We start from the raw sequence: 15,236 nt of genomic DNA, 5'->3' as shown, positions 1-15,236 counted from the left end.
TTCCAGACTCCATTCAGGTGGTAGTCCACAAACCAGGAAGAGAATTGGCCATGGGTTCCCTCGGGATTTTCCTATTAGAGAGTTCCAATCATCCCAAGACACTGTCTTTTAAACCATTAACTGATTAGGCAGCAAGGTAGCTTAAAACAGCCCTAACAAAAGTGTAGCTCCAATCCCGGTGTCCTCCGTCGTTGTTGATTTTTAGGAGTTCAAGCCTGAAGGGCTAGAAACCCTATTGTTTTTGTTAGGCTTTTTAGGGGGCCAAGCAACGAAGCTGCTGGAACCCTATTGTAATTGTACTGATTTTTAGGGGTCCAAGCACGAAGTGCTATTGTATTTTATTTTTATTTTATTTTTATTTTATTTTATTTATTTTTATTGTATTGTATTTGTGCTATTGTATTTGCACTGATTTTCTTTTTATTATTAGGGGTCCAAGCACCGAAGTTGCAGGAACCCTACTCTATTTGTTTCCGATTTTCTTGAAAAAGCCAACGTTCTGTTCTACTAAGTAAGCTTATTATTATTAGTGGTGCTTGCAGAGCAAAGCATCACTATTATAATCTCACATACTTATTAGTGGTGCTTGCGGAGCATCACTGTTGTAATCTCACATACTTATTAGTGGTGTTTGCGGAGCAAAGCATCACTATTATAATCTCACATACTTATTATTATTATTAGTGGTGCTTGCGGAGCAAAGCATCACTATTATAATCTCACATTCTTATTATTATTATTAGTGGTGCTTGCGGAGCAAAGCATCACTATTATAATCTCACATACTTATTATTAGTGGTGCTTGCGGAGCAAAGCAACACTATTATAATCTCACATATTTATTAGTGGTGCTTGCAGAGCAAAGCATCAATATTATAATCTCACATACTTATTATTATTATTCCGTACAAAACTTCGGCACCTAACTCATCCCGCACCGTTTGTTGTAGACCCATGAATTAAATGTCAAATCGACCGGCCTATTGACGACACCTGTGCTATGACTTTTCTTAGGGGTTGGGGGTACAGTGCGCCCCTGGGGGGCAAAATCCGTCCAAAAATCCCATAGGGTATTTTTTTCCTACTGTGGCAGTCAATGCAAGAAAGTTGTCAGATTACATCTCCCAATTAGAATGACATAGAGACATGTGGGCAGGCTCATTTAAATCGGGCTACCTATCACTCTTTAAGTATAACCTTGGATATGGCATAGCCACGCCCTAACAACCATTTATTGGACCCTAGCAACCACCCCCTATTAACTTCCATTCAAAATGTCTCAGAAGGATATCTTCAGAACAGAATGTCATAGAGACTTGTGGATTGGCTCCTTTGAGACAGGTTAGTAAGCAGCTGATAAGAATCACTCTGTTTAATGGTTAGCTACACCCTAACAACCATTTAGAGCACTCTAGCAACCATCCCCATTGATTTCAATTAAAAATGGCTGAGTGTGATATCTTCGGATCAGAATGTCCTAGAGACATGAGAGTTGGTTTGTTTTAATTAGGTGAGAAATCAGTCTTTAAGTATTATCATGAAAACTATTTATCCACGCCCTAGCAACCATTTAGAGCACCCTAGAAACAACACATCACTGACTAACATTCCAAATCACTTTGATGGGTATCTCAGGATCAGAATGTCGTAGAAACTTAACTGTCGGCTTGTATGACTCAGGACAGCAAGCAGACTTCTTAGTATCACCATGGCAGTTGCCTAGCAACCAGATGGGGTTACCCTAGCAACCAAGTAACAAATCACATAGCTCTGCACCAGAAAATCGTAGAGACTTCCGTGTTGACTTATTTCACTCAGGATGGGATGTAGCCTTGATAAGTATCACCCTGGTAACTGCCTAGCAACCAGATGTGGTTACCCTAGCAACCGAGTAACAAATCACATATCTCTGCACCAGAACATCGTAGAGACTTCCGGGTTGATTTACAGTGCATCCGGAAAGTATTCACAGCGCTTCACTTTTTCCACATTTTTTTATGTTACAGCCTTATTCCAAAATGGAATAGTGAAGCATGGTGGTGGCAGCATCATGCTGTGGGGATGTTTTTCAGTGGCAGGAACTGGGAGACTAGTCAGGATCGAGGGAAAGATGAATGCAGCAATGTACAGAGACATCCTTGATGAAAACCTGCTCCAGAGCGCTCTGAACCTTCCATAAAAACAACCATCTCTGCAGCACTCCACCAATCAGGCCTGTATGGTAGAGTGGCCAGACGGAAGCCACTCCTCAGTAAAAGGCACATGACAGCCCGCCTGGAGGATTCTCAGACCATGAGAAACAAAATTCTCTTGTCTGATGAAACAAATATTGAACTCTTTGGCCTGAATGGCAAGCGTCATGTATGGAGAAAACCAGGCACTGCTCATCACCTGGCCAATACCATCCCTACAGTGATGCATGGTGGTGGCAGCATCATGCTGTGAGGATGTTTTTCAGTGGCAGGAACTGGGAGACTAGTCAGGATCGAGGGAAAGATGAATGCAGCAATGTACAGAGACATCCTTGATGAAAACCTGCTCCAGAGCGCTCTGGACCTCAGACTGGGGCGAAGGTTCATCTTCCAACAGGACAACGACACTAAGCACACAGCCAAGATAACAAAGAAGTGGCTCCGGGACAACTCTGTGAATGTCCTTGAGTGGCCCAGCCAGAGCCCAGACTTGAACCCGATTGAACATCTCTGGAGAGATCTGAAAATGGCTGTGCACCGACGCTCCCCATCCAACCTGATGGAGCTTGAGATGTCCTGCAAAGAAGAATGGGAGAAACTGCCCAAAAATAGGTGTGCCAAGCTTGCAGCATCATACTCAAAAAGACTTGAGGCTGTAATTAGTGCCAAAGGTGCTTCAACAAAGTATTGAGCAAAGGCTGTGAATACTTATGTACATGTGATTTTTTTCATTTTTTATTTTTAATACTTTTGCAAAGATTTCAAACAAACTTCTTTCATGTTGTCATTATGGGGTATTGTTTGTAGAATTTTGAGGAAAATAATGAATTTAATCCATTGTGGAATAAGGCTGTAACATAACAAAATGTGGAAAAAGTGAAGCGCTGTGAATACTTGTAACAAATCACATATCTCTGCAACAGAACATCGTAGAGACTTCCGGGTTGACTTATTTCACTCAGGATGACAAGGAGCCATGTTAAGTATCACCCTGGTAACTGCCTAACAACCAGATGGGTTACCCTAGCAACCATGGAACAACACCAATATCTCTGCAAAAGAACATCCTACTGTCATGGGGGTTGCCTCTTTCAACTTGGGGCAGTTGGTGGGACATTGTGGTGAGAAATATTGCCACGGCAAGCACCTCTCACATTTTCTTCAGGAAATGTATCTATCTAGTTATTATTATTAGTGGTGCTTGCGAAGCAAAGCATCACTGTTGTAATCTCACATACTTATTCTTATTCCGTACTAAACTTCGGCACCTAACATGTCCCGCACTGTTTGTAGTAGACCCATGAATTAGGTGTCAAATCGACTGGCCTATTGACGACACCTGTGCTATGACTTTTCTAAGGGATTGGGGGTACGGTGCACCCCTGGGGGGCAAAAAACGTCCCAGAAATTTCCCATAGGCATACTATGGCAAGGGTCTCGGCCATGAAAAATTTTTTTTTCCCTACTATGGCAGTCAATGCAAGAAAGTTGTCAAATCATATCTCCCAATCAAAATGACATAGAGACATGGAGGCGGGCTCATTTCAATCGCGCTACCACTCAGTCTTTAAGGATCATCTTGGAAATGGTGTAGCCATGCCCTAGCAACCATTTACAGCACCCTAGCAACCGCCCCCATAGTCTTCCATTCAAAATGGCTCAGAAGGATATCTTCAGAACAGAATGTCGTAGACACTTGGGGATTGGCTCTTTTCAGTCAGATTAGTAATCAGCCAATAAGAATCTCTCTGGTCATTGGCTAGCCACACCCTAGCAACAATTTAGAGCACCCTAGCAGTTACCCTAGCAACCAAGTAACAAATCACATATCTCTTCATCAGAACATCGTAGAGCCTTCCGGGTTGACTTATTTCACTCAGGATGGCAAGGAGCCTTGCTAAGTATCACCCTGGTAACTGCTTAGCAACCATATGGTGTTAACCTAGCAACCAGATGTGGTTACCCTAGCAACCAAGTAACTAATCACATATCTCTTCACCAGAACATCGTAGAGATTTACAGGTTGACTTATTTCACTCAGAATGGAAAAGAGGCTTGATAAGTATCACCCTGGTAACTGCCTAACAACCAGATGGGGTTACCCTAGCAACCAAGTAACAAATCAAATATCTCTGCACCAGAACATCGTAGAGATTTCCGGGTTATTTCACTCAGGATGGCAAAGAGCCTTGATAAGTATCATCCTGGTAACTGCTCAGCAACCAGATGGGGTTACCCTAGCAACCAAGTAACAAATCAAATATCTCTGCACCAGAACATCGTAGAGATTTACGGGTTATTTCACTCAGGATGGCAAAGAGCCTTGATAAGTATCATCCTGGTAACTGCTCAGCAACCAGATGGGGTTACCCTAGCAACCAAGTAACAAATCAAATATCTCTGCACCAGAACATCGTAGAGATTTACAGGTTGACTTATTTCACTCAGAATGGAAAAGAGGCTTGATAAGTATCACCCTGGCAACTGCTTAGCAACCAGATGGGGTTACCCTAGCAACCAAGTAACAAATCACATCACTACACCAGAACATCTTAGAGACTTTCAGGTTGACTTATTTCACTCAGGATGGCAAGGAGCCAAGTTAAGTATCACCCTGATAACTGCCTAACAACCATATGGGGTTACCCTAGCAACCAAGTAACAAATCACTTATCTCTGCACCAGAACATCGTAGAGACTTCCGGGTTGACTTATTTCACTCAGGATGGAAAGAAGGCTTGATAAGTATCACCCTGTGTAAAAGATGAGGCGAGAAGCAGTTTTCCTTCTTAGGTGAGGCTTTATTCTTTCCTCTTCGCCACACCACTTTACAGTTTACCTTGAAGCACTAAACTAAACACTAACACACACTGCTTTCACAATAAACTTTCACTACTAAAAATCTTTGCTCTGACTCGGCTCTGTCGTATCCAGTCTCTCTCTCCACTAAGTGCTGTGTCGCTCTATTTATGCCGCTCTCCCCGTGCTCACTGAAATTAGAGATAGGTGTTAGACATAATTTAGCTCAGGTGTAAGCGCCCTTACCGCTTTCTCTCTCTCCGGAGATATGCTTGACCACGCCCCCGCTGCCACACCCTGGTAACTGCATAGCAACAAGATGGGGTTATCCTAGCAACCAAGTAACGAATCACATATCTCTGCACCAGAATATTGTAGAGACTTCCGGGTTGACTTATTTCACTCAGGATGGCAAGGAGCCATATTAAGTAACACCTTGGTAACTGCCTAGCAACCAGATGGGGTTACCCTAGCAACCATGTAACAAATCACATATCTCTGCACCAGAACATCATAGAGACTTCTGGTTTCATTAATTTGACCTAGGGTAGCAAGGATCCTTTTCAATATCACCTTGGTAACTGCCTAGCAACCAAATGGGGTTACCCTAGCAACAAATTTGCCATTCAGAAAAACAAGCAAGGGGTAGGGTTGCATAGGACTTCTTGCAGCTGGCTGTCTATCTGTCTGATGTTCCTTCTTTCTGTCTGACTGTAAGACCTTCAAACTTCCAACTATTTTAAACTTTCAGACAAGGCTTTGTCAAGCCAACATAAAGTTTGTCTTCAAACTTTACTATCTAGTAATTATGTTGGCTTGACAAAGCCAACATACTGATCTGCTATTTAAGCTTATTATAATTCTTCTTCTTCTTCTGAGACAAAATTTAAACAGTATCTCCTCCTAGAGCTTTCAAGCTACAAACACCAAACTCGCCACAGGTTGCTATCTCTTTTCCAACTGATCGGTCTTCCGGTATTCCCGTACCAGACTTCCGAACAGGACTGTTTCAAATTGACTCCCATTCAAGGTGTGAAAACTTTTCCCTGTAATAACTCCTTTAGAGGATTCAATCTACTTACTATCACTCTACCACTCATACTTTCTATCTGTCACTCTCTTTTCTATCTTTCCATCACTCCACTCTTTTTATTCTTTCTTTCACTCCATCACTTTAACACCCTAGCAACTGCATACAACCTAGCAACCATTTAGAGCACCCTAGCAACCAAACCCCACTGACTTCCATTTAAAATCGCTTAGATGATATCTCAAGATCAGAATGTCGCAGAGACTTCATTGTTGGCTTGTATGACTCAGAACAGGAAGCAGCCTTCTTGGTTTCACAGTGTTAACTGCCTAGCAACCACATGGGCTTATCCTAGCAACCAAGTAACAAATCAAATATCTCTGCACCAGAACATCATAGAGACTTCCGGGTTGACTTATTTCACTCAGGATGGCAAGGAGCCTTGATAAGTATCACCCTGGTAACTGCTTACCAACCAGATGGGGTTACCCTAGCAACCAAGTAACAAATCATATATCTCTGCACAAGAACTTCGTAGAGACTTCTGGATTTACTTATTTCACTCAGGATGGCAAGCAGCCATGTTAAGTATCACCCTGTTAACTGCTTAGCAACGAGATGGGGTTACCCTAGGAACCATGTAACAAATCACATATCTCTGCACCAGAATATCAAAGAGACTTCTGGTTACATTACTTTGACTCGGGGTAGCAATGAGCCATATTAAGTATCACCTTGGTAACTGCCTAGCAACAAGATGGGCTTACCCTAGCAACCAAGTAAAAAAATCACATATCTCTGCACCAGAACATCGTAGACTTCTGGGATGACTTATTTCACTCAGGATGGCAAGGAGCCATGTTAAGTATCACCTGGTAACTGCCTAGCAACCAAGTAACAAATCACATATTTCTGCACCAGAATATCATAGAGACTTCGGGTTTCTTTCATTTAACAGGGTAGCAAGGAGCCTTTTGAGTATAACCTTGGTAACTGCCTAGCAACCAGATGGGTTTACCCTAGCAAATACTAAAAACCTAAAATGAATAAAAACTTCTTTACGAACTCCTCCTAGACCATTTGTCCGATTTGCACAAAAACTGGCCTGCATCATCTAGAGGCACTCATGACAAAAATATATTCACAGAATTTTGATAAACCATACCGTTTTCGAATGGCGCTTCAACGAATTCGACCAAGAGCACGGCAAAATAGACGTGAGGGTATATCTCCTTAACACTTTAGCGTATTCATACCAAACGCATTATTTGTCATAGGCACCATGACTCGAGGATGCCTGCTCAGTTTCGGAACAGTGCCATGTAGTGGTCACGAGATATGAATAAAGCTAATTTTTGCTTATAACTTCTGAACAGTTTGTCATAAAATCATCAAATTGGTCTTATTAGATTCAGTGGGGTATAGCGAGTCCAACGATATGAAAAATTCCTATGTCGGCCATTTTGAATTTAGACATAAAATGCTGTATTTTACCAACGACTTGGCGTATTGTTATGAAACTCAGTATGTGTCTTTGGCACCATGCTCTGAAGGGACTCAAAAAGGTTCGGTACAGTGCCACCTTGTGGTCAAAAATTATAATGCTACTTCTAAAAATGCTAATAGCTATTGACTCCTTTTGCCTACTGTCATGAGACTGGTCTTGATAGATTCCTTGGTTCATGCCGAGAACAATGATACCAATTATGTTATGATCAAGCAAACTTCCTGTCTGCCATTTTTAAATGTTTTTAAAAACTACTTTTTCAAACTTCTCCTAGACCATTTGTCCAATTTGCATGAAAATCGGCCTGCATCATCTAGAGGCACTCACGACAAAAAGCTATTCACAGAATTTTGATAAACCATACCGTATTTGAATGCCGCTTCAACGAATTCGACAAAGAACGCACAAAATTTAACTTGAGGCTGTATCTCCGCAACACTGTGAGGGATTGGGACAAAACTTGGTACGTGTTATCATCATTATGCCCTGAGGTTACCTGCAGCATTTTGGTGCACTGCCCCCTACTGGTCAGGAGATAGAAAAATGGCTATTTTTGGCTTACAACTCTTGAACGCTTTCCTGCATGATAACCATCGTGCCCAGATACTACCTGAGCAGTTTCAGAACAGCGCCACATACTGGACAAAAATTCTAAGAACTAGTTATTTTTAGTAAATTTTAAAATAAATCTGTTTTTTTATGATTGAAAGTTTACATTTTCTAACTCCTCATACACTGTTCATCGGACTCTAACCTAAAACATATCACATGTCCGACAGATGTGTGTCTGTATGCCTGAGTAGTGGGGGGGATTTGGCACCATCCTGCCAAGTTTGGGGTCTCTACGACCTACAGTCTCTGACGCCCAGACACTTTTAGGGCAGAAAAAAATAATAAGAACAAATATAGCCACAAGCGGCAATCATCGGGGTCCAAGCACATGTGAAGACATAAACAAAACAATCAGAATTGACAGAAATGATCCAGTGGATGCCAAATAATATAAATTGACAGAATAGATGCTGCCTAAACTAAATGTCTTTAAAATTGGGTATCAAAATTTTGAAGCTGTAAAATGCACATAAAGGCAGCATAAAATTAATCCATACGACTCCAGTGGTTGAATCCATATCTTTTAAAGCAAAATGATTCAGGGGTTATGGCCCAAAATGTGATTTTTGTTTGTTTTGTCTGAGTCAAATGAACAAAACCAGAAGTCTCTACGATGTTAAGTTACACCCCGTTATCTCGCATTTGCACTCGGTATGGACAAAAATGTTGCCTCGAATATATGGCCGAATTTGCCAAAATTATGTATTAATAAGTACCATTCCTGCTGGTCAGAGTGGATTCTGAGGGAGGTTAATACACACGGTGACCTATATGAGAGTGGAGTGTTGAGATATTTTGAAAATTTGGTTCAACATTTTGGGATTCCCAGATCTCATTTCATTTAGAAGTCGGGGTAACTTAGATTTGTTGATTGGGAAATGGGGCAACTATTTGGAGTTTTTGGAGGGCTCTCGGGGAGGGGCAGTGGAGAGAGAGTTAGAGGTATAAATGTGTTTATTATATATATATATTTTTCTTTGTTGTTTTTTGTTTGCTTTCTTTGTGTGTATGCTTATGTGTGACCACGGGATTGTTTGTTGAGGGTCAGGGCGGGGTTGGGGATTGAAAATGGTTATAACTCTTGAACAGAATCAGATATTGTCACCAAATTTGGTACACAGTTGTGCATCTCCACCTCTTTGTGGTGCTATAATAGTAATAAACATTAAAATGGATCTAACTAGGACTATGAAGGGAACATGAGGTGTCCTCTAATGTCATACTTCTGCTGTGCATTCATAAGAGAATATACTAACCGGCTGATTTTTACAGATAAACACAGTACACTTTGAAGAGCACATAAGAAAGACTGTGCTTGTGGATCTGATCAGGAATGGTGGGGTATGATCCAAACACCCCCGGAGCTGCTCTCACCCCAGAGGAAGCTGCTCTGGCCGGGTCAGCAGCGGGTATGGTCACCCGTGCCATCATCAGCCCCCTGGACGTCATCAAAATTAGATTTCAATTGCAGATTGAGCAGGTGTCCTTTAATAATCATCGGGGGAAGTACTAGGGTGTATGGCAGGCCACACGCTGTATTCTGACTGAAGAAGGACTTCCTGCTTTCTGGAAAGGTCACATTCCTGACCAGCTGTTGTCCGTGTGTTATGGGGCAGTTCAGTTTGCAAGTTTCGAGGCCCTGACAGAGCTGGTTCATAAGAAGACTGCCTATAACAGCCAGACAGCAAGAGTTCATTTTCTCTGTGGCGGTTTGGCTGCCTGCTCCGCCACCATGGCCTGCCAGCCGTTGGATACTCTACGCACACGCTTCGCTGCTCAGGGCAAACCCAAGATATATCGTAACCTCAGACATGCTGTGGCCATGATGTACCGCTCAGAGGGGCCCCTTGCCTTCTACAGGGGCCTCACACCCACTCTAGTGGCAGTGTTTCCATACGCAGGCCTGCAGTTCTTCTTTTATAATGTCCTAAAGAAACTAATGCAGCCCCAGGAAACTAAATCTAAAGGAAGTTTACAGAGTCTGATCAGCGGTAGTTTTGCTGGAGTCATCAGTAAAACTCTCACGTAACCTTTTGACCTGTTTAAAAAGAGACTTCAAGTGGGTGGATTTGAAGAGGCCAGGATACAGTTTGGACAGGTGCGGACGTACCATGGATTTGTAGACTGTGTGGTAAAGATAGCCAGAGAAGAGGGACTAAAGGGTTTCTTTAAGGGTCTTTCGCCCAGTCTCTTGAAGGCAGCTCTGTCCACTGGTTTCACCTTCTTCTGGTACGAATTATTCATCAATACCATCGTCAGCCTCAAGGGGAGCCAGTGAGACTGGTATCTGATGCATTAGGATGACTTAAGGCCAGGGTATTCTTCGGGTGTGCTCGTTGCGGATCCCTCTGCACACAGTATGTGTGACACAAATTGTGTCTCAGCCGCCTAGATTTTCTTGACTCGCACACGTGGTCTTCGTCTGTGCGTGTCATCTGTGCTGGCCATTGACTGTACTAAAAGGGCGAGTTCCAAACGACATTTTTGCTCCCTTGAAGGGCACTTCGGGAAGGGGGCGCCACTCGAAGGGTTGTTCCAAACAAAAGTAAGAAAATAAATTTTTTCACAAAGGGCCCTTTTACAAGACTTTTAATGAAGGGTATATTCAAACTGTAGTGCCACGCACTCTTCAGAGTACCCATATCAAGAGCTTTGTCCTCTGGAGTGAGTAGGGCATAGGGATGATCACTTTTGATTGGAATTCGCCCAAAGAGTGTCACTAAGCAGTTGCAGTGCACACGTGTCGAACACGTTCCTATTCGTTCGCTGTCAGAAAAGTATACTCACAAAGGCAACGCGGTCGACCGGGCGCCTGGTGATCCGCTGGGCCTAAGTCAGTGCAGTTTATACGGATAGTTGAAGTGTAGAAATACAGGCACTGAGTCAAGAGCTATTTTACTGCACCAGAAATATATTTTTACCTCTGTCTTACTCTAAGGAAGCCTTGAACTCAAACGTTCGCCTGAATTGTTCTCTCTTTACACGTAACAGTGAGCTCAACCTCTTATCGCTCCCAACTAGATACTTTTAAAACATTGTTACACATGTTAAGATTTTAACATCTTGATGTAATGTCTGGGTGTTTTGGTTTTAAAGTTTGCACTTAGTATGAGTCTGATTTATTATTTTTATACAAAAACAAAAAAAACACTGGATGTCAGAAAGTTATAACTTTGTTTTATTGTTTTGTATTTTAAAACCCATTCAACCTGTAAAGCACATGAAATATTACAGTCTGTTTTCTTTTACAAATTGTTTATTAATCTTTTATGTCATTGTAAAAAAAAAATGTAGATGGTCATTTGGTGTTTTATGAATTTTGGTAACACCTTACAGTAAGGTTCTACATGTTAACAAAATGCATTAGGTATCATGAACTAACAATGAAAAAAATTTTTACAGCCATTCTTAAGCTAGCTTAAATAAATGTTTATTTTGTAAATATACTAGTGTTCATTGATAGTTCATATTAGTACATAATACATACAATACGTACTAAAATGTAATGTTGTAACATTAAAATGAATTAAATGTTATGCATAGTATATGTAGAAATTAACATTAACAAAAATGTATAAATGTTGCAAAAGTATTTCCCACTATTGTGTTCTGCTAATATTTATGTTTGTCCTTATTGTTGATGTATACAACCTTATTCTAAAGTGTTACCAACATTTTTTATTAGATAAACCAATTTATTTGTGTTAGGATCTACTCATACTCGTTTTATGTATCTCCATCTTCACTATCTTGTTTGAACCTGCATGTTAACTGCTATATTTATGCCCATATTTATGTTTTGATTTTAATTCCTCTCCAACATTAGTAAAAACAAACTCTCATCTGTAAAAAAAAAAAAAAAAAAAAAAAAAAAAAAAAGAAAAAATGGATCTAACTATGGAACGGTTGGGCCGATCGACTTGAAATTTTGCATGCACTGTCTGTGTCTAAGGTGCCATCAAGATCTATGAGGACAGTCGCATATCTTGAAAAACATGACCGGCATCTACAAAATCATCTTTTAGCAGCTATTTGAACTAGTCCAAGTCCATTCACCCGATCGGAACCAAACCAGTGCAGAAAGATTCTCTGGAGTCCCATTATTTTTTTATGATTAACATTTTTATTTATTAAAACACAGGAAAACAAAACGTAATTATACATATACAAAATCAACTTTTAACACCCACTACCACCCCTCCCCAACCCCACCCCAAACCTCAACAAACATTCCTGTGGTCTTAGATGAACACATATAAAACAATACAAAAACAAAAAACAAACAACTAAAAGAGGAAAAAAGAGAATAATAATAAAAATACATATATACATTGTATTTTGAGTCTGGGGCAAAATGAAACCTGAGTGCCCAAGACATCACATACAAAATTCTGAATTCTCATCCAAAACCCTTGGATCTTAACGCACCCCCAAAAAACATGGGTTATTTCTCCATCCTCCGACTGGCATCGCCAGCAGGTAGGTGTGTCTTTAAGACCAAGCCTATACAGTCTAGAGGGGGTCCAATAGAATCTATGTAAAATCTTGAACTGAATAAGGTGAACCCTTGCATCTCTAGATACAGACTTGACATTTTTCAGAATCTTAGTCCACACTCCATTCTCCAATACCAAATTCAAATCTTTCTCCCATTATCTCTTAATAGAAGTTAAAGCTCCATCCCCCATACTCTGAATTAACAGGGAGTAGTACACTGATGCCTCATGACATTTTCCAAAAGCCGCAATCACCTCTCCCAAAGCATCTGCCTCCTTAAGGGGTGTGTGCTACTCCCAAAAATAGTACAAAGCAGGTGGCGCAATTGTAAATATCTATAAAACTGAGGTCCCAAAATATTGGACCAAGTTTCCAAACAATCTCAACACTCCACTTTCATATAGGTCACTGAGTGTAGCAACCCACCTCACAATCAACTCTGGTCAGCAGAAAGGGGACTTGCCAATACATAATCTTGGGTTCTGCCATATGCCAAGGCAACATTTAAATAAGTGTCCAATTTAAACAATCTGGACACTTTAGTCCATACCGAGTGTAAATGCGAAATAACAGGGTGTAACAACTTTTCTGATTAGTTTGATAGATGCTTTGTAATGGCAAAATAGGGGCAAGAACTGCCTGTTCAATAATAAACCAGGGAGGGGCTCTCTCAGGTGGAAGTGACCAATGAGCCAAATGTCTGAGACTGAACGCATAGTAATAAAACAAAATCTTGGGTAGGCCTAGCCCTCCTTTGTCAATCGGCCTATGTAACTTATTAAAATGCAATCTGGGATGTTTACCATTCCAAATGAAGGACTTCGCTATGCTATCAAATTGCTTGAAATAAGAGAGGGGGACATCTACAGGGAGAGATTGTAGCAGGTAGTTGAATTCTGGAATACAATTCATTTTAATAACATTAACCTTCCCAATCATCGATAAATGTAATAAAGCCCACCTGCTCACATCGCTCGAAAACCTTTTTATTAAAGGGTCAAAATTAATACTAACTAAATCAGACAAATTTGCTGGGAATAAAATCCCCAAATAATGAATGCCCTGTTTGGGCCATTGGAAGGCGCCCGGCTGAAAAGCCGTTACTGGACAGTACACTGTCAGAGCCAAAGCTTCAGATTTAGACCAATTAACTTTGTATCCTGAGAACTTAGAAAAGGAATTAATAATTCTGTGGAGGCAAGGCGTAGATCTAGTAGGTTCAGAGACAAATAATAAAATATCATCTGCGTAAAGCAGAAGCTTATGCGCCACACCTCCCGCCACCACCCCTGGAAAATCATCCTCCCCCTTATCGCGGCTGCTAATGGTTCCAGGGCAAGACAGAACAATAAAGGGGAAAGAGGGCAACCCTGCCGGGTGCCCCCATCCAGAGTAAAATAATCTGAAATTAATCCATTTGTTTGTACCGCTGCTACTGTGTGTCTATAAAGTAACTTAATCCAACCAACAGATGTACTCCCGAACCCATACATTTCCAAAATCTTAAAAAGATAATCCAATTCTACCATATCAAATGCCTTTTCGGCATCAAGTGAGCGACCGGAGATTGATCATTCTCTATTGACTACATGATATTAATAAAACGCCGGATGTTATCAGAAGAGCTACGGCCCCGAATAAATCCCACCTGATCTATATGTAAGATATATCATAATCTGACTTAATCGGTTAGCCAAAATTTTTGACAATCTGACAATCTGCTGAAAGCTGATTGGTCGATGGCGGCCTTGTTTTTAAAGATATGCGACTGTGCTGATAGACCTTGATGGCACCTTGGACAAAGACAGTACATGCAAAATTTCAAGTTGATCAGACCAATGGTTCCAAGTTAGAGCCATTTTTAGTTTTTTAATTATTATAGCACCACAAAGAGACAAAGTTGTGACCTCAGCATGAGCCCATACATAAGTTTACCAAATTTGGTGATAATACCTCAATCCGTTGAAAAGTTATAACCGTTTTAGTCAAATGGACACGCCCACTACGAACGTTTTGGTGTACCATTTGACGATAAATCAGAATTTAAAAATTCCTTTGATAAATTTTCATATTGGGACTCTGCTGAATCATTATCCACTGGTTTGGTTCCGATCGGGCAAACGGCCTAGGACGAGTTCTTTTTGATAAAACTCTTCGGCATGATGCAAGGAATCAGAGGAAAAAATAATTTTGTTTCTAGCCCTTACGACCCAAGATTTATGGCCCAAAATGTGATTTTTCTTTGTTTTGTTTGGAATAGTGACACCTAGTGTCTGATGGATGTGTGTTTTTACAGCTAAGTAGTGGGGGGGGGTTTGGAACCATCCTGCCAAGTTTGGAATCTCTACGATTTACGGTCTCTGACGCCCAGACACTTTTATGGCAGAATAAGAAGAAAAAATATAGCTGCGAGCAGCAATTAACGGGGTTCAAGCGGTTTAAGGCCTTTAAGCACAAGCATAAAAAGGTATTATGTTTTATTTAGCAAGCATGTAACCACCTAGATCATAGATGGAATAGACCATTTACAGCCAATACAGGCAATTTACTAAGGAAATGCATGGTTTTTAAAGCTTTTTAAAGCTCATAGCGCCACATA

General features: G+C 40.9%; 1 pseudogene; it reads left to right on the top strand.

Moving 5' to 3' along the window:
* Positions 1 to 9,473: 9,473 nt before the first annotated feature.
* Positions 9,474 to 10,418, top strand: LOC127422859 (mitochondrial thiamine pyrophosphate carrier-like; annotated as a pseudogene).
* Positions 10,419 to 15,236: the final 4,818 nt, after the last annotated feature.

Source organism: Myxocyprinus asiaticus, chromosome 32, assembly GCF_019703515.2.
Source record: "Myxocyprinus asiaticus isolate MX2 ecotype Aquarium Trade chromosome 32, UBuf_Myxa_2, whole genome shotgun sequence".
Classification (NCBI taxonomy): domain Eukaryota; kingdom Metazoa; phylum Chordata; class Actinopteri; order Cypriniformes; family Catostomidae; genus Myxocyprinus; species Myxocyprinus asiaticus.
The sequence above is the reverse complement of the archived record's forward strand: the minus strand, read 5'-3'. Positions and strand labels throughout refer to the sequence as shown.